Source organism: Mus caroli, unplaced genomic scaffold (assembly GCF_978045245.1).
Source record: "Mus caroli unplaced genomic scaffold, Mus_caroli_1 scaffold_10, whole genome shotgun sequence".
Classification (NCBI taxonomy): Eukaryota; Metazoa; Chordata; class Mammalia; order Rodentia; family Muridae; genus Mus; species Mus caroli.
Genome location: NW_028227265.1, coordinates 51906309 through 51932699, shown reverse-complemented (window position 1 = coordinate 51932699; position 26391 = coordinate 51906309). Strand labels below are relative to the sequence as shown.

Below are 26391 nucleotides of genomic sequence, written 5' to 3'. Positions count from 1 at the left end.
TTTTCCCTTTTTTTCCCTTTTTTTCCCTTTTTTTCCCTTTTTTCCCTTTTTTTCCCTTTTTTCCCTTTTTTCCCTTTTTTCCCTTTTTTCCCCTTTTTTCCCTTTTTTCCCTTTTTTTCCCTTTTTTTCCCTTTTTTTCCCTTTTTTTCCCTTTTTTTTCCCTTTTTTTCCCTTTTTTTCCCTTTTTTTCCCTTTTTTTCCCTTTTTTTCCCTTTTTTTCCCTTTTTTTCCCTTTTTTTCCCTTTTTTTTCCCTTTTTTTCCCTTTTTTTCCCTTTTTTTCCCTTTTTTTCCCTTTTTTTCCCTTTTTTTCCCTTTTTTTCCCTTTTTTTCCCCTTTTTTCCCCTTTTTTTCCCTTTTTTCCCTTTTTCCCTTTTTCCCTTTTTCCCTTTTTCCCTTTTTCCCTTTTTCCCTTTTTCCCTTTTTCCCTTTTTCCCTTCTTTTTCCCTTTCCCTTTCCCTTCCCTTCCCTTCCCTTCCCTTCCCTTCCCTTCCCTTCCCTTCCCTTCCCTTCCCTTCCCTTCCCTTCCCTTCCCTTCCCTTCCCTTCCCTTCCCTTCCCTTTCCTTTTTCTCCCTTCTCCCTTCTCCCTTCTCCCTTCTCCATTCTCCATTCTCCATTCTCCATTCTCCTCGCCTCGCCTAGCCTCTCCTCTCCTCCCCTCCCCTCCCCTCCCCTCCCCAGCCCTGTCTTTCTCTGTCTGTCTCTACTCCCTTCCCAACTCCCCTTCCCATGTCCTAAATAAACTCTATTCCATACTATATCCATAGTATGGCTGGTACCCCAGGGAGAAGGGATGTCTCAACATGGGCCTGCTCATGAGTCTCATAGGTCCCACCTCACCATAACTAACTCTATCAAACATATTCTTGGCTCTTTCTTTTTTATAAAACACAACAGCTGGCCTTAAAAATCTTTCTCATGCCCTTAGCATGTCTCTGCATATTTGAAAGGTATGTGTGTGTGTGTGCGTGTGTGTGTGTGTGTGTGTGCATTTCATAGTCAGAAAGGCACATGGATCAATGACAGACCACCCATCACTCTTCATGTTAATTGGCTTGAGCTTACCTTGACTTTACCCTGCAGAAATTATTTTTTAATAAGTGATGGACTTCTTGACCCTCCAGAAATGAAGTGCATGACTACAATGTGCCCTATAGCTAGATTACCAAGGGAAAGAACCAAAGCTCATAAATTAGCTCAGTTGATCCATGGCAGATCCTTAATAATAATAGAAAAAAATCCCATCTTTTCAGGATTAAATTAATGAAAAATAACTTTAATATTATGCATGTCAAATGGAGAAACATGCTCACTTCAGAAATATTAAAATCTCTTCCTTATGCCAAGAGTGAGCTGAGGAGGTGACCACTGCTGCTGTGATTTCACAGAACACTTGCAATGTTGGGAATAGCGCTCTGTGATGAAAACAGTATTGAAGATAAAAACGGGAACAATGAGGTTCTTATTAAAGCACAGGGTTTTAAACTTGAAAAACCAAAGACATTCTATCAAGAAAGTAACACTAGAACTAACAAATCAATATTGCAGAAAAATCTCAAGTGTGAAGATACTGCATATGAGTTATTGCTGGGTGACTATTTGCTTCCCCGTAGAAAGATGAACATCTTTAGTGTATGGTACTGATCTTGGGACTGAAGCCTCAATGAGGAAGGACATAAGCCCAGTGACGTATGTGGGCCTGCATGGCTCTGTTAGTCTTCAGTTATACCTCTGGACACTATGCAAACCTCATGCCACACTTTCATTTAAATTGAATCCTATGTAAGCCTTTAAAATACTCTTTGGAACAAGGTAAAAATGTTATACCTAGAAAACAAATTCCCAAGTTTGAGGAAACTGAAGATATCACAGATCTGGCCGAAGGTTTGGTGTGGGTTTGCCTGTCTCCTGACCTATCTCAAGATGTTTTTCTCCCCAATAAACATCTTGATAGACTGCATGGAGCAAGAACTGGTGTCAGTGATATGTATTAAGTGGATAGAGACTGTACTTAATAACCTCTGAGTCCGCAATACCTTTCAGGTTTCTGGTCTACCCGGCTCTTTCAGTCTCTTATCTGAACTAGCTGATTTTCTGGGCAAGCTTCTCTCTGACCCCGTGGTGGGCTGTGAGTGGGGCTGCCTGTGGGGCTGCTGTCTGTGGCCTTGTCTAGGCGATCTGTCCTCAAGGTGGCAGTGGGGGTGTCTATGAGTTCACCTTTACTCCCGCTTCTCAGTTTCATACAAGGGACATTAAATACAGAGTTCTAAATGATTCTGTAGAGCAAATAGCAATAAGACATTTGAAAGAAAACAACCAAGTAGCTACATAATAGGTGCAGATTATTGTTACATATAAGTACAAAAGAAAAATGTAATTTTATAAAATGCTACAAAAGTGATAAATATTATATTTTGAGGTCACGACATTAGATAGATATGAAGAGCCTATGTGATGGCAGGATGAGAACACACTTTGGGAACTCCAAAGGATAGTAGAAGAAGTGAACAGGTAGCAAAACGCAGTTTGGCTCAAAATTGAGTATTTGAATTCTATCTTTTTCCTGTGGCAGTAAGGATTAAACCCAAGGTCTCTACCTCATGCTAGCCAAGAGCTCTTCTCTGAGCTGTAGTCCCAGAATTTTTTAATGGCTTAATTTTGTCACAGACATCACTATGCTGAGCAGAAAGCCCTAACTTCATTCTATAGTCCAGGCAGACCTTGAAACTGTGACCCTGCACATAAAAGGCTGGGATTACAGGCCCAGGCCACCAGATCTGGCCTAGGGGTTTGAATTCTAGAGCAGCTTTTGTATAGCATTTTTTCCATTTAAGCATCATTAAGCCACTACAGTGGAGCCGCAAAGCACAGCAGCAGCGAGCTGCACAGAGGGCACAGTCATATGCAGTTTCTGACGAGACTCATAAAATGGACCCAGGGAAATCACAGAACATAATCTCTTTTCTATTTCCTTGAACTCCAATTCTGAAAATCTATCCATTCCTAAGGCCCGGAGGAGTCTCTGGGAGCCATGCGAGAAGGGTAGGTAGCTCTCTGTGTGCCCCTGTGTGACTGTATATGCCTGTGTATATCTTAACTAGACTTTTAGTTAATATATGGTTAAGCTAAGAGTGTAAAAGAAACAAAAATGTGGTCAAAGCTACGGTGCTAATGCATTTCTACAGAGGAAAATGTACACTATATTTTAACGTTAAAAAAAAACTCAGTTTAAAGACTAGAAAATAGGATATACCTCAAGTGCTAAAAAGGAAAACAGGGAGACTAACAACAAGGTCACAGAGGAGTAGCATGTATCTGTTTCCTGGAAGACAGGCAAGCAGGGGGCCTGTTCAGGTACAAAGACATATTAAACAGAAGGAAGAGAGCAGAATTCAGAGCAGAACGTTTGCAAGATGCCATGGCATAGAAATGCACTTACAGAAGGGCAGGGACAGAGTTTAGAAGAAAATGTAGAGAAATATAAATGGTGCTTAATGTTCTTTGGCTTCTTTTTTTCTATAAAAATGACTGCGTGCAAAAGTGGAGACCATATATTAAACTCGTGTCCACAAATAACATAACTAAAATGCTCACAAGTCATTTATGTGAAAGGCAAGTCAACGTGGTTTTTAAAACTGTGACAGTCATAAGAGCCTGTGCATGTGTTGGCCGCATTAGCCGTGCAGTGCAGACCAGGTGCCTTGCATTTCCAGTGATGTCTGCACGGGGCGACAGGAGCAGCAGGGTGGCACAAGCTGTGAGGGAGCAGACTTTCAAAGCCTGTGGCTAACATGATGGGCATATGTGCAGGCAGCTGAGAACGTTTGTCTTTCTTCTCCATCCTGGCAACCTCATCTCAGTACTCAGTAGGGATGCAGGGCTCCAGCATGTCTTTGAAGAACCATGATTTCAAGGTCTCCAAAAGTGCTAACATGGTGACAAGTCAATCTGACATCTGAAAATGATGAACTTCACTGGAAACAACAACAACAACAACACAACATCACCACCACCACTATCACCAGCAGCACAGAAACAACAACAGGAACAGCAACAACTATGACACCACCTCCTCCACCACCTCCTTCACCCCACCTCTATTACCACCACCATCACCGACTCCACCACCATCACCGCCTCCAGCACCTCCACCACCATCATCACCATTTCCACCACTACCTCTGCCACCACTTCCACCAAACCCCTTTCACGGTAAGACGGAAAGTTCTGATAACTTAACAGAATTCTGCTGGTAGAGGGGAAGATAAAGCTAGGTCTCTACTTGCTTTTGCTTATGTGTGTGTGCACGTTCATGTGCACATTTGTGTATGTGTTCACATGCATGCTGTCCTGTGGGTACATCGTGCCTGTATGATCACGCATGTGCAAGTTAGAGAACAACCTCAATTGCCGTTCTCATGAATGCCATCTGCCTCCTTTGAGACAAGGTCTGCCCTTGGCTTGGAGATCACCAGTAGGGTGGAATGGATAACCATAGGTAATCCCTGTCCCTCCCCAGCATAGAGATTGGAAGGACTCAGTACCAATGTCCTGCCTTTTCACCTGAGTACTGGAAATGGAACTGAGACCCCACTCCTTTTTTAAAAATTGAAAATAGATTCTTTTCTTGTATAATATGTCATGATTATAGTTTCCCCTCCCTCCCCTCCTCTCAGCTTTCCCACCTCTCTTCTGCTCCAGATCCACTCCCTTTTAGTCTTTTATTAGAAATGAACAGGCTTCTAAGAGATAATAACCGAACATGACAAAATAAATTATAAGATGAAGGAAAAATTATCATATCAAAGTTGAACAAGGCAACCCAACAGGAGAGAAATAGTCCCAAGAGCATGCACAAGATTCAGAGACACACCCATTCTCACAGTCAGGAGTCCCATAAAAATACTAAGCTAATAGCTATGACATACATGTGGGGAATCTCTTCAGATTCTTGTGGCTTTTAGAGTCTCCCTTGAGAAGTCTTTATATATTACCTGGTCTTTTTCCTTGAAGCTTTTAATATTCTTTCTTTGTTCTTTATGGCTAGTGTTTTGATTATTACATGGTAAGAAGCTTTCTTTCTGATACACTCTGGGGATCTATATGATTCTCTTTTTTGATTTAAGTTTTATCGCATTATGATGAGAAAAGATACATAATTTCAATTTATCAGAATTTGTTAACACTTAAAAACATATTTTGAGTAAATAGACTTATATCACATACTTCTTTCACTTTTGCACTCCAACTCCTCCCGGAAAGCCTTCCTTCAAAACCTGCAATACCTTTCATTTTTTTATCTTATTCTTTAAGATTTATAAAATATTGTAACAATAAAAATGAGTATTATAAAAGTTGTTTGATATAAAACAACAGTCAATTGAACAGTCTTATGTAGATATTTGTCTACAGCAGACTGAAAATACATACGTTTTTCTCAATATAAATTTTAAATAACTCCAAATATATTAAATGTATGATATTTTAAAATATTATACACTATCAGTTTTTTTATTAGGTATTTTCTTCATTTACATTTCCAATGCTATCCCAAAAATCCCCTCATACACTCCCCTCCCACTCCCCTCCACGCCCCACTCCCACTTCTTGGCCCTGGTGTGCCCCTGTACTGAGGTATATAAAGTTTGCAAGACCGATGGGCCTCTCTTTCCAGTGATGGCCGACTAGGCCATCTTCTGCAGCTAGAGACAGAAGCTCTGGGGATACTGGTTAGTTCATATTGTTGTTCTACCTATAGGGTTGCAGACCCCTTTAGCTCCTTGGGTACTTTCTCTAGCTCCTCTATTGGGGGCCCTGTGATCCATCCAATAGATGACTGTGAGCTTCCACTTCTGTGTTTGCTAGGCCCCAGCATAGCCTCACAAGAGACAGCTATATCTGGGTCCTTTCAGCAAAATCTTGCTAGTGTATGCAATAGTGTCAGTGTTTGGAGGCTGATTATGGGATGGATCCCTGGGTATGGCAGTCTCTAGATGGTCCATCCTTTCATCTCAGTTCCAAACTTTGTCTCTGTAACTCCTTCCATGGGTGTTTTGTTCCCAATTCTAAGAAGGGTCAAAGTGTCCACATTTTGGTCTTCGTTCTTCTTGAGTTTCATGTGTTTTGCAGATTGTATCTTGTATCTTGGGTATCCTAAGTTTCTGGGCTAATATCCCAGAAACTTATCAGTGAGTACATATCATGTGAGTTCTTTTGTGAATGGGTTACCTCACACAGGATGATGCCCTCCAGGTCCATCCATTTGCCTAGGAATTTCATAAATTCATTCTTTTTAATAGCTGAGTAGAACTCCATTGTGTAAATATACCACATTTTCTGTATCCATTCCTCTATTGAGGGACATCTGGGTTCTTTCCAGCTTCTGGCTATTATAAATAAGGCTGCTATGAACATAGTGGAGCATGTGTCATTTTTACCAGTTGGAACATCTTCTGGATATATGCCCAGGAGAGGTATTGCGAGATCCTCCGGTAGTACTATGTCCAATTTTCTGAGGAACCGCCAGATTGATTTCCAGAGTGGTTGTACAAGCTTGCAATTCTACCAACAATGGAGGAGTGTTCCTCTTTCTCCACATCCTCGCCAGCATCTGCTGTCACATGAATTTTTGATCTTAGCCATTCTGGCTGGTGTGAGGTGGAATCTCAGGGTTGCTTTGATTTGCATTTCCCTGATGATTAAGGATGCTAAACATTTTTTCAGGTGCTTCTCAGCCATTTGGTATTCCTCAGGTGAGAGTTCTTTGTTTAGCTCTGAGCCCCATTTTTTTAATTGGGGTTATTTGATTTTCTGGGTCCAGCTTCTTGAGCTCTTTATATATATTGGATATTAGTCCCCTATCTGATTTAGGATAGGTAAAGATCCTTTCCCAATCTGTTGGTGGCTTTTTTGTCTTATTGATGGTGTCTTTTGCCTTACAGAATCTTTGCAATTTTATGAGGTCCAATTTGTCTATTCTCAATCTTACAGCATGAGCCATTGCTGTTCTATTCAGGAATTTTTCCCCTGTGCCCATATCTTCAAGGCTTTTCCCCACTTTCTCCTCTATAAGTTTCACTGTTTTATGTGGAGTTCCTTGATCCACTTAGATTTGACCTTAGTACAAGGAGATAGGAATGGATCAATTCGCATTCTTCTACACAATAACTACCAGTTGTGCCAGCACCATTTGTTGAAAATGCTGTCTTTTTTCCACTGGATGGTTTTAGCTCCCTTGTCAAAGATCAAGTGACCATAGGTGTGTGGGTTAATTTCTGGGCCTTCAATTCTATTTCATTGGTCTACTTGTCTGTCGCTATACCAGTACCATGCAGTTTTTAATCACAATTTTTCTGTAGTACAGCTTTAGGTCAGGCATGGTGATTCCTCCAGAGGTTCTTTTATCATTGAGAAGAGTTTTTGCTATCCTAGGTTTTTTGTTATCCAGATGAATTTGCAGATTGCCCTTTCTAATTCGTTGAAGAATTGAGTTGGAATTTTGATGGGGATTGCATTGAATCTGTAGATTGCTTTTGGAAAGATAGCCATTTTTACTATATTGATCCTGCCAATCCATGAGCATGGGAGATCTTTCCATCTTTTGAGATCTTCTTTAATTTCTTTCTTCAGAGATTTGAAGTTCTTATCATACAGATCTTTCACTTCCTTAGTTAGAGTCACGCCAAGGTATTTTCTATTATTTGTGACTATTGTGAAGGGTGTTGTTTCCCTAATTTCTTTCTCAGCCTGTTTATCCTTTGTGTAGAGAAAGGCCATTGACTTGTTTGAGTTAATTTTATATCCAGCTACAGCACTGAAGCTGTTTATCAGATTTAGCAATCCCACTAAAATCAGGGACTAGACAAGGCTGCCCACTTTCTCCATACCTATTCAACATAGTATTTGAAGTCCTAGCCAGAGCAATTTGACAACAAAAGGAGATCAAGGGGATACAAATTGGAAAGGAAGAAGTCAAAATATCACTTTTTGCAGATGATATGATAGTATATATAAGTGATCCTAAAAATTCTACCAGAGAACCCTTAAACCTGATAAACAGCTTCATTGAAGTAGCTGGATATAAAAATATTAGTTTTTTTTAATGAACATAAATAAATAAAGACTTTCTGTTTGTTCGTTTTGTTTTAAGTAGAGCTTAAAATCTTGGCTCTTACTGTGATACAAACCCAAAATAAGAACAGTTTTTGGACATTGGAATTCATTGTAATAAGGCTGTACTTGAATGTCCCTCACATCACCAAAAGGCTTTACCTTCATAGTAGCTAAGCTAAGAGTTGACAGTTCTGCTGTGCCAAGGAATGAATTGTAGGCATGATTTTTGGATACAGATTTCCTGCTATGGTCAAAGCTGTTTGACTTGAGTGATTGTCATCATTCTCAGCCCACAGGGAACAGATTAAATTCATTTAAGAAATGGTGTGTGTATTGAGGTGGTGTATCCATGAAGCCATTCGTCAACTGTTTCAATATACAATGGTTCTGCTTGGAGGGTGGCACAGACATTAAGTGAGGGTAAGATTCTGGTTCATTGGCTGTGATAATTTTGAAAAGCATTCATCTTAGAATAAGAGTAACTTATAAAGTCCTCTTCTTTAAAATTGATACAATAATTATAAATATCAAGCAAAGCCTTCAGTCTCACTCTTTGCTGTTCTTTTACAAGCCACCTCCCAAATTAGTTATCTACACTTCTTTTGGCTGTATAAATAATTTTGGAATATGTAAGCTGTTCTGAAAACCATAGTATAGTGTAAAAACATCAAATAAACAATCCTACTAATAGAGAGGCTGAGATAGAAGCATGATTTCAAGACCATTATGTGGCACACAGCAAAACCCTACCTGTACAAACAAGCAGAAAGTGTATATGGATTGTTCAATATTGGACCTATTTCTCCCATTACCAAATTAGAGAGACCATGGGATTACAGCCAACAAATTTCTAATTCCTTTTATTTTTGAATTTCAATCGATTAGGATATGTTGATAATATTAATTTTCATATTAAGAGGTATTAAGGAAAAGTGACTGTTACTTCCTATTTTCTTGTTAGAGGTGGAATGATGTTTGGGTGGGTTTGTTAAAAGATTACTTTCTTGCTTCTTCTAGGGTGTAGTTTCATTCCTTGCATTGATGTTTTCTATCTATTATCCTTTGTAGGGCTGGATTTGTGGAACGATATTGTGTAAATTTGGTTTTGTCATGGAATATCTTGTTTTTCCCATCTATGGCAATTGAGAGTTTTGCTGGGTATAGTAGCCTGGGCTGACGTTTGTGTTCTCTTAGGGTCTGTATGACATCTGACCAAGATCTTCTGGCTTTCATAGTCTTTGATGAGAAGTCTGGTGTAATTCTGATCGGTCTGCCTTCATTGTTACTTGAGGTTTTTCCCTTACTGCTTTTAAAACTCTTCCTTTGTTTAGTGCATTTGGTGTTTTGATTATTATGTGACGGGAGGAATTTCTTTTCTGGTCCAATCTATTTGGAATTCTGTAGGTTTCTTGTGTGTTCATAGGCATCTCTTTCTTTAGGTTAGGGACATTTTCTTCTATAATTTTGTTGAAGATATTTATTGGCCTTTTAAGTTGGGAATCTTCACTCTCTTCTATACCTATTATCCTTAGGTTTGGTCTTCTCATTGTGTCCTGGATTTCCAGAATGTTTTGGGCTAGGAGCTTTTTGGTTTTTGTGTTTTCTTTGACTATGTGTCAATGTTTTCTATGGTATCGTCTGCAACTGAGATTCTCTCTTCTAGCTCTTGTATTCTGTTGGTGATGCTTGTATCTATGACTCCTGATCTTTTTCCTAGGTTTTCTAACTCCAGGATTGTCTCCCTTCGTGATTTCTTTATTGTTTATAGTTCCATTTTCAGACTCTGTATGGTTTTGTTCCTTTCTTTCACCTGTTTGTGTTTTCCTGTAACTCTTTTTTTTTGTTTTCTTTTTCTTTTTTTAATTTTTAATATTTTTATTACATATTTAACTCAGTTACATTTCCAATGCTATCCCAAAAGTCCCCCATAGCGCCCCCCACTTCCCTACCCACCCATTCCCATTCTTTTGGCCCTGGCATTCCCCTATATTGGGGCATATAAAGTTTGCAAGTCCAATGGGCCTCTCTTTCCAGTGATGGCCGACTAGGCCATCTTTCGATACATATGCAGCTAGAGACAAGAGCTCCGGGGTTCTGGTTAGTACATCATGTTGTTCCGACAATAGGGTTGCAGATCCCTTTAGCTCCTTGGGTACTTTCTCTAGCTTCTGCATTGGGAGCCCTGTGATACATCCAATAGCTGACTGTGAACATCCACTCCTGTGTTTGCTAGGCCCCGGCATCGTCTCACAAGAGAAGCTATATTTGGGTCCTTTCAGCAAAATCTTGCTAGTGTATGCAATGGTGTCTGCGTTTAGAAGCTGCTTATGGGATGGATCCCTGGATACGGCAGTCTCTAAATGGTCCATCCTTTCATCACAGCTACGAACTTTGTCTCTGTAACTCCTTCCCTGGGTGTTTTGTTCCAAATTCTAAGAAGGGGCACAGTGTCCACACTTTGGTCTTCATTCTTCTTGAGTTTCATGCGTTTAGTAAATTGTATCTTATATCTTGGGTATCCTAAGTTTTGGGCTAATATCCACTTATCAGTGAATACATATTGTGTGAGTTCTTTTGTGATTGTGTTACTTCACTCAAGATGATGCTCTCCAGGTCCATCCATTTGGCTAGGAATTTCATAAATTCATTCTTTTTAATAGCTGAGTAGTACTCCATTGTGTAAATGTACCATAATTTCTGTATCCATTCCTCTGTTGAGGGACATCTGGGTTCTTTCCAGCTTCTGGATATTATAAATAGGGCTGCTATGAACATAGTGGAGCATGTGTCCTTTTTACCGGTTGGGACATCTTCTGGATATATGCCCAGGAGAGGTATTGCTGAATCCTCCGGTAGTACTATGTCCAATTTTCTGAGGAACCGCCAGACTGATTTCCAGAGTGGTTGTACAAGCTTGCAATCCCACCAACAATGGAGGAGTGTTCCTCTTTCTCCACATCCTCGCCAGCATTTGCTGTCACCTGAATTTTTGATCTTAGCCATTCTGACTGGTGTGAGGTGGAATCTCAGGGTTGTTTTGATTTGCATTTCCCTGATGATTAGGGATGTTGAACATTTTTTTCAGGTGCTTCTCTGCCATTCGGTATTCCTCAGGTGAGAATTCTTTGTTCAGTTCTGAGCCCCATTTTTTAATGGGGTTATTTGACTTTCTGGAGTCCACCTTCTTGAGTTCTTTATATATATTGGATATTAGTCCCTTATCTGATTTAGGATAGGTGAAGATCCTTTCCCAATCTGTTGGTGGTTTTTTTGTCTTATTGATGGTGTCTTTAGCCTTGCAGAAGCTTTGCAGTTTCATGAGGTCCCACTTGTCAATTCTCGATCTTACAGCACAAGCCATTACTGTTCTATTCAGGAATTTTTCCCCTGTGCCCATATCTTCAAGGCTTTTCCCCACTTTCTCCTCTATAAGTTTCAGTGTCTCTGGTTTTATGTGAAGTTCCTTGATCCACTTAGACTTGACCTTAGTACAAGGAGATAGGAATGGATCGATTCGCATTCTTCTACATGTTAACAACCAGTTGTGCCAGCACCATTTGTTGAAAATGCTGTCTTTCTTCCACTGGATGTTTTTAGCTCCCTTGTCGAAGATCAAGTGACCGTAGGTGTGTGGGTTCATTTCTGGGTCTTCAATTCTATTCCATTGGTCTATTTGTCTGTCACTATACCAGTACCATGCAGTTTTTATCACAATTGCTCTGTAGTAAAGCTTTAGGTCCGGCATGGTGATTCCACCAGAGGTTCTTTTATCCTTGAGAAGAGTTTTTGCTATCCTAGGTTTTTTGTTATTCCAGATGAATTTGCAGATTGCACTTTCTAATTCGTTGAAGAATTGAGTTGGAATTTTGATGGGGATTGCATTGAATCTGTAGATTGCTTTTGGCAAGATAGCCATTTTTACAATGTTGATCCTGCCAATCCATGAGCATGGGAGATCTTTCCATCTTCTGAGATCTTCTATAATTTCTTTCTTCAGAGACTTGAAGATTTTATTATACAGATCTTTCACTTCCTTAGTTAGAGTCACGCCAAGATATTTTATATTATTTGTGACTATTGAGAAGGGTGTTGTTTCCCTAATTTCTTTCTCAGCCTGTTTATTCTTTGTGTAGAGAAAGGCCATTGATTTGTTTGAGTTAATTTTATATCCAGCTACTTCACCGAAGCTGTTTATCAGGCTTAGGAGTTCTCTGGTGGAATTTTTAGGGTCACTTATATATACTATCATATCATCTGCAAAAAGTGATATTTTGACTTCATCTTTTCCAATTTGTATCCCTTAGATCTCCTTTTGTTGTCGAATTGCTCTGGTTAGGACTTCAAGTACAATGTTGAATAGGTATGGAGAAAGTGGACAGCCTTGTCTAGTCCCTGATTTTAGAGGGATTGCTTCAAGCTTCTGACCATTTACTTTGATGTTGGCTACTGGTTTGCTGTAGATTGCTTTTATCATGTTTAGGTATGGGCCTTGAATTCCTGATCTTTCCAAGACTTTTATCATGAATGGGTGTTGGATCTTGTCAAATGCTTTTTCCGCATCTAACTAGATGACCATGTGGTTTTGTCTTTGAGTTTGTTTATATACTGGATTACGTTGATGGATTTCCGTATATTGAACCATCCCTGCATCCCTGGGATGAAACCTACTTGGTCAGGATGGATGATTGTTTTGATGTGTTCTTGGATTCGGTTAGCAAGAACTTTATTGAGGATTTTTGCATCAATATTCATAAGGGATATTGGTCTGAAGTTTTCTATCTTTGTTGGGTCTTTTTGTGGTTTAGGTATCAGAGTAATTGTGGCTTCATAGAATGAGTTGGGTAGAGTACCTTCTGTTCCTATTTTGTGGAATAGTTTGTGAAGAACTGGGATTAGATCTTCTTTGAAGGTCTGATAGAACTCTGCACTAAACCCATCTGGTCCTGGGCTTTTTTTAGTTGGGAGACTATTAATGACTGCTTCTATTTCTTTGGGGGATATAGGGCTGTTTAGATCATTAACCTGATCTTGATTCAACTTTGGTACCTGGTATCTGTCTAGGAACTTCTCCATTTCATCCAGGTTCTCCAGTTTTGTTGAGTATAGCCTTTGGTAGAAGGATCTGATGGTGTTTTGGATGTCTTCAGGATCTGTTGTTATGTCTCCTTTTTCATTTCTGATTTTGTTAATTAGGATGCTTTCCCTGTGCCCTCTAGTGAGTCTGGCTAAGGGTTTATCTATCTTGTTGATTTTCTCAAAGAACCAGCTCCTTGATTGGTTGATTCTTTGAATAGTTTTTCTTGTTTCCACTTGGTTGATTTCACCCCTGAGTTTGATTATTTCCTGCCGTCTACTCCTCTTGGGTGAATTTGCTTCCTTTTGTTCTAGTGCTTTTAGGTGTGTTGTCAAGCTGCTAATGTGTGCTCTCTCTAGTTTCCTTTTGGAGGCACTCAGAGCTATGAGTTTTCCTCTTAGAAATGCTTTCATTGCGTCCCATAAGTTTGGGTATGTTGTGGCTTCATTTTCATTGAACTCTAAAAAGTCCTTAATTTCTTTCTTTATTCCTTCCTTGACCAAGGTATCATTGAGAAGAGTGTTGTTCAGTTTCCACGTGAAGGTTGGCTTTCTATTATTTATTTTGTTATTGAAGATCAGCCTCAGGCCATGGTGATCTGATAGGATGCATGGGACAATTTCAATATTTTTATATCTGTTGAGGCCTGTTTTGTGACCAATTATGTGGTCAATTTTGGAGAAGGTACCATGAGGTGCTGAGAAGAAGGTATATCCTTTTGTTTTAGGATAGAATGTTCTGTAGATATCTGCCAGATCCATTTGATTCATAATTTCTCTTAGTTTCACTGTGTCCCTGTTTAGTTTCTGTTTCCATGATCTGTCCATTGGTGAAAGTGGTGTGTTGAAGTCTCCCACTATTATTGTATGAGGTGCAATGTGTGCTTTGAGATTTACTAAAGTTTCTTTAATGAATGTGGCTGCCTTTGTATTTGGAGCATAGATATTCAGGATTGATAGTTCCTCTTGGAGGATTTTACCTTTGATGAGTATGAAGTGTCCCTCCCTGTCTTTTTTAATGACTTTGGGTTGGAAGTCAATCTTATCAGATATTAGAATGGCTACTCCAGCTTGTTTCTTCATACCATTTGCTTGGAAAATTGTTTTCCAGCCTTTCATTCTGAGGTAGTGTCTATCTTTTTCTCTGAGATGAGTTTCCTGTAAGCAGCAAAATGTTGGGTCTTGTTTGTGTAGCCAGTTTGTTAGTCTATGTCTTTTTATCGGGGAGTTGAGTCCATTGATATTAAGAGATATTAAGGAAAAGTAATTGTTGTTTCCTGTTATTTTTGTTGTTAAAGTTGGCATTCTGTTCTTGTGGCTGTCTTCTTTTAGGTTTGTTGAGGGATTACCTTCTTGTTGTTTCTAGGGCGTGGTTCCTGTCCTTGTATTGGTTTTTTTCTGTTATTATCCTTTGAAGGGCTGGATTCGTGGAGAGATAATGTGTGAATTTGGTTTTGTCGTGGAATACTTTGGTTTCTCCATCTATGTTAATTGAGAGTTTGGCTGGGTATAGTAGCCTGGGCTGGAATTTGTGTTCTTTTAGTGTCTGTATAACATCCGTCCAGGTTCTTCTGGCTTTCATAGTCTCTGGTGAGAAATCTGGTGTAATTCTGATAGGCTTACCTTTATATGTTACTTGGCCTTTTTCTCTTACTGCTTTTAGTATTCTATCTTTATTTAGAGCATTTGTTGTTCTGATTATTATGTGTCGGGAGGTATTTCTTTTCTGGTCCAGTCTATTTGGAGTTCTGTAGGCTTCTTGTATGTTCATGGGCATCTCTTTCTTTAGATTTGGGAAGTTTTCTTCTATAATTTTGTTGAAGATGTTTGCTGGTCCTTTGAGTTGAAAATCTTCATTCTCATCCACTCCTATTATCCGTAGGTTTGGTCTTCTCATTGTGTCCTGTATTTCTTGGATGTTTTGAGTTAGGATCTTTTTGCATTTTACATTTTCCTTGATTGTTGTGCTGATGTTCTCTATGGAATCTTCTGCACCTGAGATTCTCTCTTCCATCTCTTGTATTCTGTTGCTGATACTCGTATCTATGGTTCCAGATTTCTTTCCTAGGTTTTCTATCTCCAGTGTTGCCTCATTTTGGGTTTTCTTTATTGTGTCTACTTCCCTTTTTAGGTCTAGTATGGTTTTGTTCATTTCCATCATCTGTTTGGATGTGTTTTCCTGTTTTTCTGTAAGGACTTCTACTCGTTTGATTATGTTATCCTGTTTTTCTTTAAGGATTTGTAACTCTTTAGCAGTGTTCTCCTGCAATTCTTTAAGAGATTTTTGTGCTTCCTCTTTAATGTCTTCTACCTGTTTACCAGTGTTCCTTTGTATTTCTTTAAGTGTGTTATTAAAGTCCTTCTTGAAGTCCTCTACCATCATCATGAGATATGCTTTTAGATCCGTGTCTAGCTTTTCCGGTGTGTTGGGGTGCCCTGGACTGGGCGAAGTGGGAGTGCTGGGTTCTGATGATGGTGAGTGGTCTTGGTTTCTGTTAGTAAGATTATTCCGTTTACCTTTCGCCATCTGGTAATCTCTGGGGTTAGTTGTTGTCGTTGTCACTGTTTAAAGATTGGAGCAGAAGCTGTGTTCCACTCACCAGCAGTCTCAAAATCCTGTGGCGGGGGTCGTGGGTAGCTGGCGGGTGTCAGCTGACCCTACGCTCTAGCTACCCCAATGCTGGTCCGGCCGGAAGAGGCCTGTGGTCCTACTCAGGCCGGTTTTCTGCTTCCCTAACTAATGCAGTCTCAGGTCCCGCGTGATTGGACTGGAGCAGAAGCTGTGTTCCACTCACCAGCAGTCTCAAAATCCTGTGGTGGGGGTCCTGGGTAGCTGGCGGGTGTCAGCCGACCCTGCACTCTAGCTACCCCGGTGCTTGTCCAGCCGGAAGAGCTTCCTGTAACTCTTTAAGGGACTTTTGTGTTTACTCTTTAAGGGCTTCTAGCTGTTTACCTGTGTTCTCCTGTAAGGGAGTTATTTATGTCCTTCTTAATGTCCTCTATCATCTTCATGAGAAGTGAATTTAGATCTGAATCTTGCTTTTCTGGTGTGTTGAGGGTATCCAGGACTTGCTATGGTGGGATAATTAGGCTTGATGATGCCAAGTAACCTTGGTTTCTGTTGCTTATGTTCTTATGCTTATCTTCTGCCATCTGGTTACCTCTAGTGCTACTTGCCCTGCCTATGTCTGACTTGAACCTGTCCTTTCTGTGATGCTGGTTGTGTCAGAACTCCTCTGATTCAAGCTGTCTCTGTGATCCTTTGATTCTGAGATCCTGATGTGACCAAATTCCTGTGATCCTGCACTTGTCAGAGCACCTGAGAGTGGAGCTGCCTCTGGGTGTTGTGGGGCTGACTGTGGAATTTGCCCCCAAGGTCTGCTCAGGGGGGCTGGCCTAGATAGACTGGAAGGAACCCATGCCACTGGTCTGGCAGAGTTACTTCGTGCTTGGGTCCCACCAGTCCCAATTACTCCTAGTGTTCCTATATGATTCTTATATCTTTATAGACATCTCCTTCTTTAGGTTGCAAATTCTTTTTCTATGATTTTGTTGAAAATATTTTCTAGACCTCTGAGCTGAGAACCTTCTTCTTCCTCTGTATTTATTATTCTTGGGTTTGGCTTTTTCATAGTATCCTAGATTTCCTGGATGTCTTATGTCAGCAGTTTTTAGATTTTACATTTTCTTTGACTGATGAGTCCATTTCTTCTATTGCACCTTCAACACCTGAGGGTCTCTCTTCAATGTCTTGTATTCTGTTGATGAAGCTTGTCACTGTAATTAATACCTGTTTGAATCCTAAACTTTTCATTTCCAGAATTCCCTCAGTTTAGGTTTTTTTAAAAATTGATTTTATTTACAATTTCAGGTCTTTAACATTTTCATTTATTTCCTTCCACTCTTTGTGTTGTCCTGGATTTCTTTAAGGGATTCACCCATTTCCTCTTTAAGGACCTCTATCATATTTAGAATGGTGGTTGAAGTTCTCTTTTCTGTGCTTCAGCTATGTTGAAATATTCAGGGCTTGCTGTGGCAGGATAGTGTGGCTCTGGTAGAGACAAATTGCCCTGACTGTTTTTACGCTGGTGTCTCAGCTTCTAGGTTTGGGATGATTAAGATTTAGGTATTGATTTCTGGTCTTTCTTGGGTAGGTATTTTGTTCCCTGGTTTGTGTTTTCTCTCTAGATATTTGGAGAGTGTGATGGGACTAAGTGTTGCGTATTTTCGTGGCCTGTTCAACTGGTGTGTTGACAGAAAATGAATTGGGGAAGGAAGGAGGAGGAGAAGGTCATTGTGATCCATTGGGGCATAGACTGGGATAGGAAAGAGACCACAGCAGTTTTCCAGCTATAGATCTGGGGCTGAGACTTTGGGGCTGGGGGATTAGATCTCAGGAGCTGCAGGAGAGATGTAAGTGCCTTCAGCACATTTGTTGCTCTGGGAGGAGAAGCCCTTGAGTCAGAAGTGAGTGTTTGCTAGAGTTGAGATTTGGGACAAAGTTGCAACAAGTTGAGAGAAAGTAGTTAGGAGGGGTGGTTTGTGGGATCCACAGGATATGTGGGCAGGAGGTGAAGGGAGGCTGCAAATTAGGGATAAGACTGGGGGGTTGGGTCTGGGGAAACAGAAAGAAGAGATCTGCAGGCAGCCTACCTATGGCCTGTGGAACTGAGACTCTTAAACCTGCAAGGCAAGCACTTTGCCCTCTAGTCCAAGCTTCTTTTTGTAATTGAAAGACACTAAAAGAAGCTACTATAGGTGGGGTGACTTGGCACATACCCAGACATGATGGTTAAGTTTTAATTTTAACTTGCCACAACCCAGAGTCACCTGAGAAGAGGACCTCAACCTAGAAACTGTCTAGGTCAGTTTGTCCTGTGTGGATGTCTGTAGGGATTGTTTTGACTATTCTTTAAGATAGGAGAGCTTGCCTTGGATGTGGGAAGTATCATTTCAGAGGCTGAGACTTGAGCTGTGGAAGGGTAAAAGAAGCTAGCTAGGCAGAATGGAGCAGGCAACAAGGTGCATTCAGCTCTCTGCTAGTGACTATGCATATGGTGTGTCCAGCTGTCCAACGTTCTGGTCTCTGTGACTTCTCTTGATGATGGGCTGTTATCTGGAACTGTAAGCTGCGTTAAGTCTCTTCCTCCCCTACATTGCTTTTAGTCATGGTTTTTAAGCATAGCAACAGAAATGAAAGTAGACTACTATGTTAGGAGATAAACATAGATAGGTTGCATTTTGCAAAGAAATGAGACCTTTATTTCCCAGGAACTGTGTACTCTGGGCTGGGAAGCACGAGGAGATGTTGGTTATTTTTTTCCATACCAGCTCTGTGACACGGTGTCAATCTCTGATGGCCACTTGGCTTCTCTGAGTCTTTTGGCAAGCCCTTGGGTTTTCCTTTTGCAAATGGTTGCCCTGTTGTCCCCCAGGGCTGTTTCAGGATGAAACAAGATTTTACACCCCAGGGAGCACGTAGCTTCTCCATCAGCATGAGCTGTTCTGGGTTTTGGCAGAAGTGTGATTGTGTTTTGAAGGGAGCTTCTGAAGACTCTAAAATACCATTGTAAAGTTTAGATCTCTTTAGATAATCAGGGTTCTCAAAAGGCTCAGAGACTCCTTTGTGAGTGCTATATTTCTCTGATATAGGGCTGGAAGAGGGCTGTGCAGAAGCGCACAGCTGAGACATGGCAGAAGCTGTACTTAAGAGAGGCAAAAGTAGTGAGCTCTCATAGCACCAGGTTGGCCATTAAACCCATCAAGTCAGTTGATGGGGCTGTTTTACTAAACCTTGCAAAGCTGAGGGTTTCTCTGCAGGGTGTGAGGAAAGGAGAGTCCCAGCTGTCTCTTCCTTGATTGGGATGAAAGCAACACAGTAAGGGGAAAGAAACAGACAACAAACAAACAAACAACACAACAACAACACAGCACAACACCACACCACCACCACAGCACAACAACAACAACAACAACAAAAACAAAAACATTAGATATCCTTGAAGCAGGAAATAAGATTGGTTTGGGGACACGTTTTAATTGTATGCTGAAGTTCTTGCCCATATTCTGATCTTGAGGTGTGAATGTGACGACTGGCAAATACACAGTTGTCAAGTTTAGCCGATTGTTCCAGTAACTGTCCTTGCTTCTCGTTCCCCTCTTTATCCAGCATCCTCTCAGGCAATGTTATGACCCCTCTTAATCCAATGTTTACTGAACTCTCTTCCGTCCTTTCTCGCAGATCATAGTCCTTTCTCCTAAGCTTCGTGCTTTCAGTAAACTTCAGATAGGTTGCCCCTGTATCCCTGAGAGTGTTCTGCTCTTACGTCTTTTTACAAGTTCTTCATTTCTGGGGAAAAGTTGACACATCCAAAGGCATAAAGTCCTGCAGTTGCTTCCCCATGGTCACTTTGCACGGCACCCCTATTTCTGTAAGCTGGGAGGAATGGCTGACTTCCCTGACCTTCCTGGAGTAATTAGGTCAGTATTAGGGAGCAATACTTCCTATGTGTGCTTCAATTCCCACTGTTCCTCTGCCTTCCCTCAGTACACAGTTCAATAATCTAAGAGTAGGGTCAGCCCTATTTTAAGTATTCACTGAACAAATACATTTCTCCTTAAATACCCAAATGAGGCTGTATAAAAGAGTGCATTAGAAGTAAGACAGCTGGACAGCGTTAATGTTGTGTGTGTTTACTTCCCACAGCTATACCAAAACATCCGAAATCATCATCTCACAGAAAGCAAAGGTTTATTTTGGCCGTTTCAGAGGTTTTTGTTTATGGTCACTTGGCTCTTGCTTTGGACCTAGGACATCTCATGTGATGGAGGAGTGATGCTCAACTCTCAGTGTCCAAGAAGCAAGGGGAGGAATGGGAGGAGCCTCGACTCTAGTGTCCACTTCAAGGGCATACTCCCTAGGACCTAAATCTTGTCCACTGTATTTCAGTTCTTATATGTTCTACTGCCTTCAACTGCTCCTTCTTCCTCCTCCAACCTTCCCCTTTTCTTATTCCCCGTCCCCCCACCTCGGTCTCACTATGTAGTGGCTGGTCTGGAATTTGCTATGTAGACCAGGTTGGCCCCAAACTCACAGATAGCTGCCTCTGCCTGGTATTTTAAAGATTTATCTTATTATTTGTATGTGTTTATGTATGTACTTGCATGAATTTATGCATACCATCTCCATGAAGGATCCCCCAGATCAGAAGAGGGCATCAGATCTCTAGGGATTAGAGTGTCAGGTATTTTCAAGGCACCTGTTCTGGGTCCTGGGAGAGGAACCCAGGTCCTCTGTAGAGCAGTAAGCTCTCTCAACTGCTGAGCCCTCTCTCACCTTCCTCTTTTTCTCTCTCCTTCCATCTCTCCCTTCCTCCCTCCTTCTTCCCTCCCTCTCCCACCCTTCCTTTTCCTTCCGTTTTCATTGTCTTCTGGCTTTCTTTCTTCTGGGGACAGGACCCAAGGCCCTGTGCATACCTAGTGTTCTACTGCTGAGCAATGCAAGCCCCTCCCTACCCCTGCTCTTTTATCTCAGTCTGTTTAGTTAGATCATCTATTCTGTATTCTGCTTCTTGTGTTTTGTCCTTCTCACCCAGCAGCTCTTGTAAGCTTGACAAGACTGGATAAATTGCTTGTTCTGCACTGACGGCCTGTGTCATGCTAAGAGTTGACTTGTGCCTGAAACTTACTGGGCACTTCCAGTCAGTTCCTAGCCTTTGTCATTTAAACCTTGTAGCAACTCTCTTGTGTAAATGACATCATAAGCATGAGGAGTTGAGGGGGCTGAGGTTTACACAGGAGAAGATGCCAAAACCACCCAAGTTCGCATGCTGTGTCTTACCTGCTTGCCTGTGGTGCTCATCATTGCACGGAGCCTCTGTCTCTTCTGTATTTATTTTATTCAGTATTATTGTATCTTTCCAGAAGATTTAAGAGAGAGATTGTAGGGGTTGAGGGAAAAGGAAGAATGTGATCAAAAATATATTGTGTAATTTTTTTATGTTAAGTAAGAAGAGATTTAAGAGCCAGAAGCTCTAGAAATTAGCAACAAAATCCAGTAATTATAGCATTGCTTTGCACACCCCTCCCAGCTTCTGGCTTCAGAAGTACTCCATCGCTTTTGTGCTTTCTTCCGAACTTCTGAATCTTATCCAAATGTTTCTGTTTCTTCACCTCTCCCCTCCAGTTTTAAAAATTCTACATTGGAAAATGACATTTAGAATCCTCCTCTTCCTCCCTCTCCTCTCCCTCCTCCTCCCCCTCCTCCTCCTCCCTCTCTTCCCTCTCCTCTCCCTCCTCCTCCCCCACCTCCTCCTCCTTCTCCCCCTCCTCCCTCTCTCCCTGTATCAGTGCTCACCCCTGTGCTTTACTTATGCCTGCACCATACACAGCCTAGTTCTCTCTTTCTTGCATGACTTTCTATTCTCTCTGAGTTGCCCTATTTTCCATTTGTGTCTTACAGTTGTCCTCTTAACTGTTTGCATCTGAATGCCTTGGCTATGGTCTTAGTCTCTTCTCCTGGTGCACGGATGGGAACAGCTTAAGGGAGGAAAGGTTTCTTTTGGCTCCCAGTTCGAGGTGCTGCCCACCCCCCCACCCCCCGAGGTCAAGGCAGCAGTATCTTGAACAGCTGAGCACGCTGTGTCTTCCTTTTCCTCTGGTTGTTCGTGTTCTGCCTCTTGCACTCCTCTCTGGAGCCAGAGCTTGGTAGCATCCTGTGTTGAACTGGAATGGCCCTATGGCATGTCTACGTGGCTCAGTTCTCGTGGCTCAGGCACCACATTTACACATGACCTCAGTTCTAGGAAGTTTGCTCAAATTTCTAATTGTGGATTTTCTCTGTATTTTTTTCTATCCCATCTCATAAAGCATATCATTCCCCTACTGGATTCTCAGAACTTGCCTTCTGTCTGTCTCTCGAGTGTCTTTTTTTAGACCATGTTTTCCTTGCCAATCTTTTTATCAAGTTTTTATTTCCTATCAAGTTGAAGAACCTAGGAAGGGAGTTGAGAGTCTTGCTTCAGACAGACATTGGCATTCTCTTGAAGGAAGACTTTAAATCACAGGGTCTCACACTGAGATGGGTGCATAGTAGGTACACAATAAAACATAGGGAGGAAGGTAGCCAAAGGAATATGATGTAGGCAAAGGATGTGAAACAAACTTACAGCCTTAGTAGGTATGCTGGTTTTAAGGTGTATGTCCTCTGTAGGCTTTGGTATTTGAATCCTTGATCCCTGTTTGAAGTTTCAGAGGTGTCACCATGCTAAGGAAAGTTACTACTGGGGGCAAGCTTTGAGAGGGAAAAACCTCTCCTATTTCCACTTTGCTCTTTCTGCTATGTGCCTGAAGATGTGAGCTCTCACCTTTCTGCTCCTGTCGTCATGCCTGTGTCTTGCCTCTGTGCCTCTGCTCTATGGCTTGGATGCTCTGGAACCATAAGCCAAAATAAACTCCCTTCTTTAAGTTGCCTTTGGTCATGCTTCTCTCACAGCCGCAGAAATGAGACTGACACAGCAGGTCTAGGAAAAAGAACACACAGGACTTAAGTTTACTTCAGATATTTGATAGATTAAAGTCCAGATCAGATCTAGATCCTTGACAGGAATTTAAGTTGGAAATGAGTTCAAACAGTCTTAACTACAAATAGAATTCTGTTGGATCAGCAGCAGGTTAAGTTCTCTCCAAGGCATGACATTAAGATTTTAACTGAAAACCTTCCAGTTTTAGAGACATAAGTGGTATAAACTCTATCACACATACATAGTATATATAGTATAATACATTTTGACTTGTTTCAAGTATATATTATATATATTTCTCAAATATTCTTGACAATATACATAGTTGTACATCGATAGTTCACATACTCTTTATAAATTATAGTGGTTCACTAAAGCGACAGAATTTGCCAGTAAAATGACACTGGCCTGCTAACCTCAAAGAAGTAGCTAGGCCAGTGTTTACACATGTCACTGAACTTTGTAAGCATCCTGTGTCCTAATCCTTGTGATGCTGAAATCACTCTCTAGCAGATCATCCAGTGTGCTTCAGAGACGTGAAGAAAGGCAGATGTTAGCTTCTGAGAGGGAGGTTCCCTGCTGGGCCTCCAGCCAGTGTGAACTTGACAGAGCATGTCTCAGGCCCTTTGCCTACCTCTTGGATTTCCCTTCTCTTTTCTTAACCCTCCTGGGATTTGGACTGCTCACTTCTGTTCCTGTGTTCCTTTCTTCCCAGGATTGGTCACATACTGTCTTCCCATCTCCCTTTTCTCTTGCTGTCACCAAAGCCTAAGGCTTTTACAGCAGATTTCCTTCCTGTTTGGGAATCAGCCTGCCTAGCCCATTTCTAATAAGCTCCCTGGCTCATTTCTAGTTAGCAGATGAATGAATGGCGTGTGGGTTCATGTCGACTGACTGAATGGAAGTGTTGTGACACTTATAATGCTTCTGTGGTTCCTGAATGTTCTCCCAGAGGCTTTCACTGTTCCACCCCTCCCTAAAGTCTCTTTGACTTGAGCCCTTGAGCATCACATTTCGGTCTGGGTCAGAGCCTTGCTGTTCTTTCAGATTTGATGATAATAGTCAATGTTATCTCTTGTATGGCAGATCTCAGACTTGACCATGCACAAGAATTACCTGGAGTGATGCAGGGCCCCGGGTCTATGGGTTCATCTCAAGAGAGCCACACTATATGGTCCGGGTGACACTGACACTGTTGGACCACAGACTAAAATGAGACCTGACCACTGGGCAGCTGACTTTCTCATCTCCCTGGGAACCAAAGTTCCCTTCCTATAGTTCAGACGGTCCCAGTGGCCTGCTTGTGGTATGTCTTTTCTCTTCAGCAGTGCAATCAGAACTTTGAGTTGATTTCCTTAAGAAAAAGAAAGGAACTGAGACTATAAGATGACCCAGTGGATAAAGGTGCTTACTGCTCAAGCCGGGTGACCTGAGTTCAATCCCTAGAACCCACATAAAGGTGGATGGAGAGAATTTCCTCCATAAAGTTGTCTTCTGACTTTCACATGTGTGCTGTGGTGCACGCGAGCAAGCGCGTGAGCACACACACACACACACACACACACACACACACACACATGCTTACTTTTTTATAAAAGGGGGTGGAGAAGAGGGAATAGGAAAGAGGAGAAGGGAGCTATTGGTTATGGGAAGATGCAGTCCATGCATGTGACAGGCTAGGGACCATCATGTATTTATGCCATTGAATTTTATCAACAACCTATAGTGTTTCTATGGCCCATCCTATTTTGTAGGCATGTTCAGTAACATATCCAATAGAGACTGGGGAATGTGGGCTGTATGCCTTTCACTGAAAACTGCAGCCACCTGCTCCAGCACCACTTGCCTTGTAAGAATCTCCCTAAATGGTTCTCTTCTGCTTCTGAGAAATTCTTCCAAGAAGAACATTAAGTGTTAGGCCCTACGCCTAATGAGCAACCTCAATTTTCCTTTTTCAGACTAAGAACTCCTGTCTTCCTAGAGGCTGTGGAACTCTCTCAGCTGCCCTTTGGCCTGTGAAAGTAGTCTGTAGAAATGCATATTCGCAATGTCAGAAATAGCTAATAGCAAATCAGTTGAGACAAGTTCGGCTGACAGAAGCCTTGCATTTTTCTAGCAGAGCTAAAGAGTCAGGAAGGAACACTGCAGACGAGTGGTGATATCTCTTCCTTAGAATTCTTTATTTCTAATACATTACATGACCCTGCAGGAGTAAATATACATCTGTATATAAAATATAACTGCATATAATTGCGGATACTATTTTGATATAAAAGAGCAATACTAAGACATATAATTGCAACTCCTTAAGACTGACATTTGGGTCTTGTCTGAGTTGATAGTAAGCTCTGGGTTTCAGTGCCCAGTCCTTAGGCCACAGCTGCGGGTTGAGAAGGCTTCCCAGTTTCTTTTTTAACTGCCAGGAAGCCTGTGTTTTCTGTGTGGGGAGAAGGTTAGTCCTCCTCATGGTATTCTGACTAGAGATGTTATCTGATCTTCTCAGTCTGCCAAGTCCCCACCCTTCTCTCTTCTGACTGCCTGAATCCTGGAGAAGATGATGACTGTTGTAGAGGATCTGGGCTCCTCTAACCCTACTTGTACCAATATTTAGTTCCAGGAACTCAAACAAGCAATTTTTGTGCATTGGTTCTTAGTTTTACTTCATGTAAGATGAGAATTATATAGAATTCTTTTTAAATGTAAAATTTTATGAAACTAAAATTACTATAGAGAAATTTAAATTCCATTTTTGAATGAGTGTTCTACTTAAAGTCCTTGACACTTAAATTCTTAAAAGAATTTTTCTTAGAGTGTTGTCAGTTTGCAAACCCTGTAAACTCAAAGGAAAAGAACAAAACCTTTTAGGCAATTAACTGGAATGTTGGGGCCTGTCCCTTAATTATTAACTGTTTGAGACAAACACAAAAATGGGCAGTGATTTTTATATTTCTCACTGAACATTGCTTTTACCATGTGAAAACCTTGCCGTTTGTCAGTGTTGAGAGAGAGAGAGAGAGAGAGAGAGAGAGAGAGAGAGAGATCAGTGCCTTCATGCAATTTTATCAAAATTGAATTCAACGGAGTCAGACCGCAGGAGAGTGTGTGACTCACCAGTGCCTTCAGCCCCACATCCTGAAGAGATTCTGCAAAAGAAGGCAGAGCTCTGGATGTGGGGTGGGGACATTTGGGAAAAGCTGAGCAACTCAACCACGTGTCTGGCATCTGTAAATCCACGAGATCAGATAAGCCCTTAGGACGCCTCTTTTTTCTCAGCCACTCCAAACATGGTTACTCAACAGGAGTTCACCTTTGGACGTGTTGCTTTCAGGCCTGCATGGACGGTGTCCCTGAGGCTAATGTGCACACAGTACCGCTGGGAATGCTTTACATTCTGTTATGTAGCATCCATTCTGATGTAGAACAGCGTTCTCCAGCCCTACCGAAAACCATAAGGTAAAGACCAGGAAAGGCTTGCATACTGTCTAGTATGCATGTTCATTAACTACACATCACAGCATCTTATCTTGGCACAAGGGATTGGTACAAGACCCAGTAAAGTCTTTTCTAAAACCCTGGTCCTTAACATCTTGGGAAGAGACAGAGGTTTGAGGTCAGGATCAAGGAGGACCTGTTTGTTTTCATCAGGTTGTGTATGTGATCCAGAGCCATTGGTCAGCCGAGGATGT

The 26391-nt window shown here is 41.3% G+C and overlaps 1 long non-coding RNA gene across 3 annotated transcripts; it reads right to left on the bottom strand.

Moving 5' to 3' along the window:
• Positions 1–20968: 20968 nt before the first annotated feature.
• Positions 20969–25861, bottom strand: LOC110300747 (uncharacterized). Of its 3 annotated transcripts, none has more exons than XR_003837427.2 (4): positions 25817–25861; positions 22550–22705; positions 22352–22420; positions 20969–21380 (listed from the first exon to the last, which is right to left on the bottom strand). It is a non-coding gene; the product is annotated as an uncharacterized LOC110300747 (long non-coding RNA). The 3 variants fall into 3 exon arrangements; XR_002378617.2 differs by lacking the exon at positions 20969–21380 and adding an exon at positions 22075–22177; XR_002378618.3 differs by lacking the exon at positions 22352–22420.
• Positions 25862–26391: the final 530 nt, after the last annotated feature.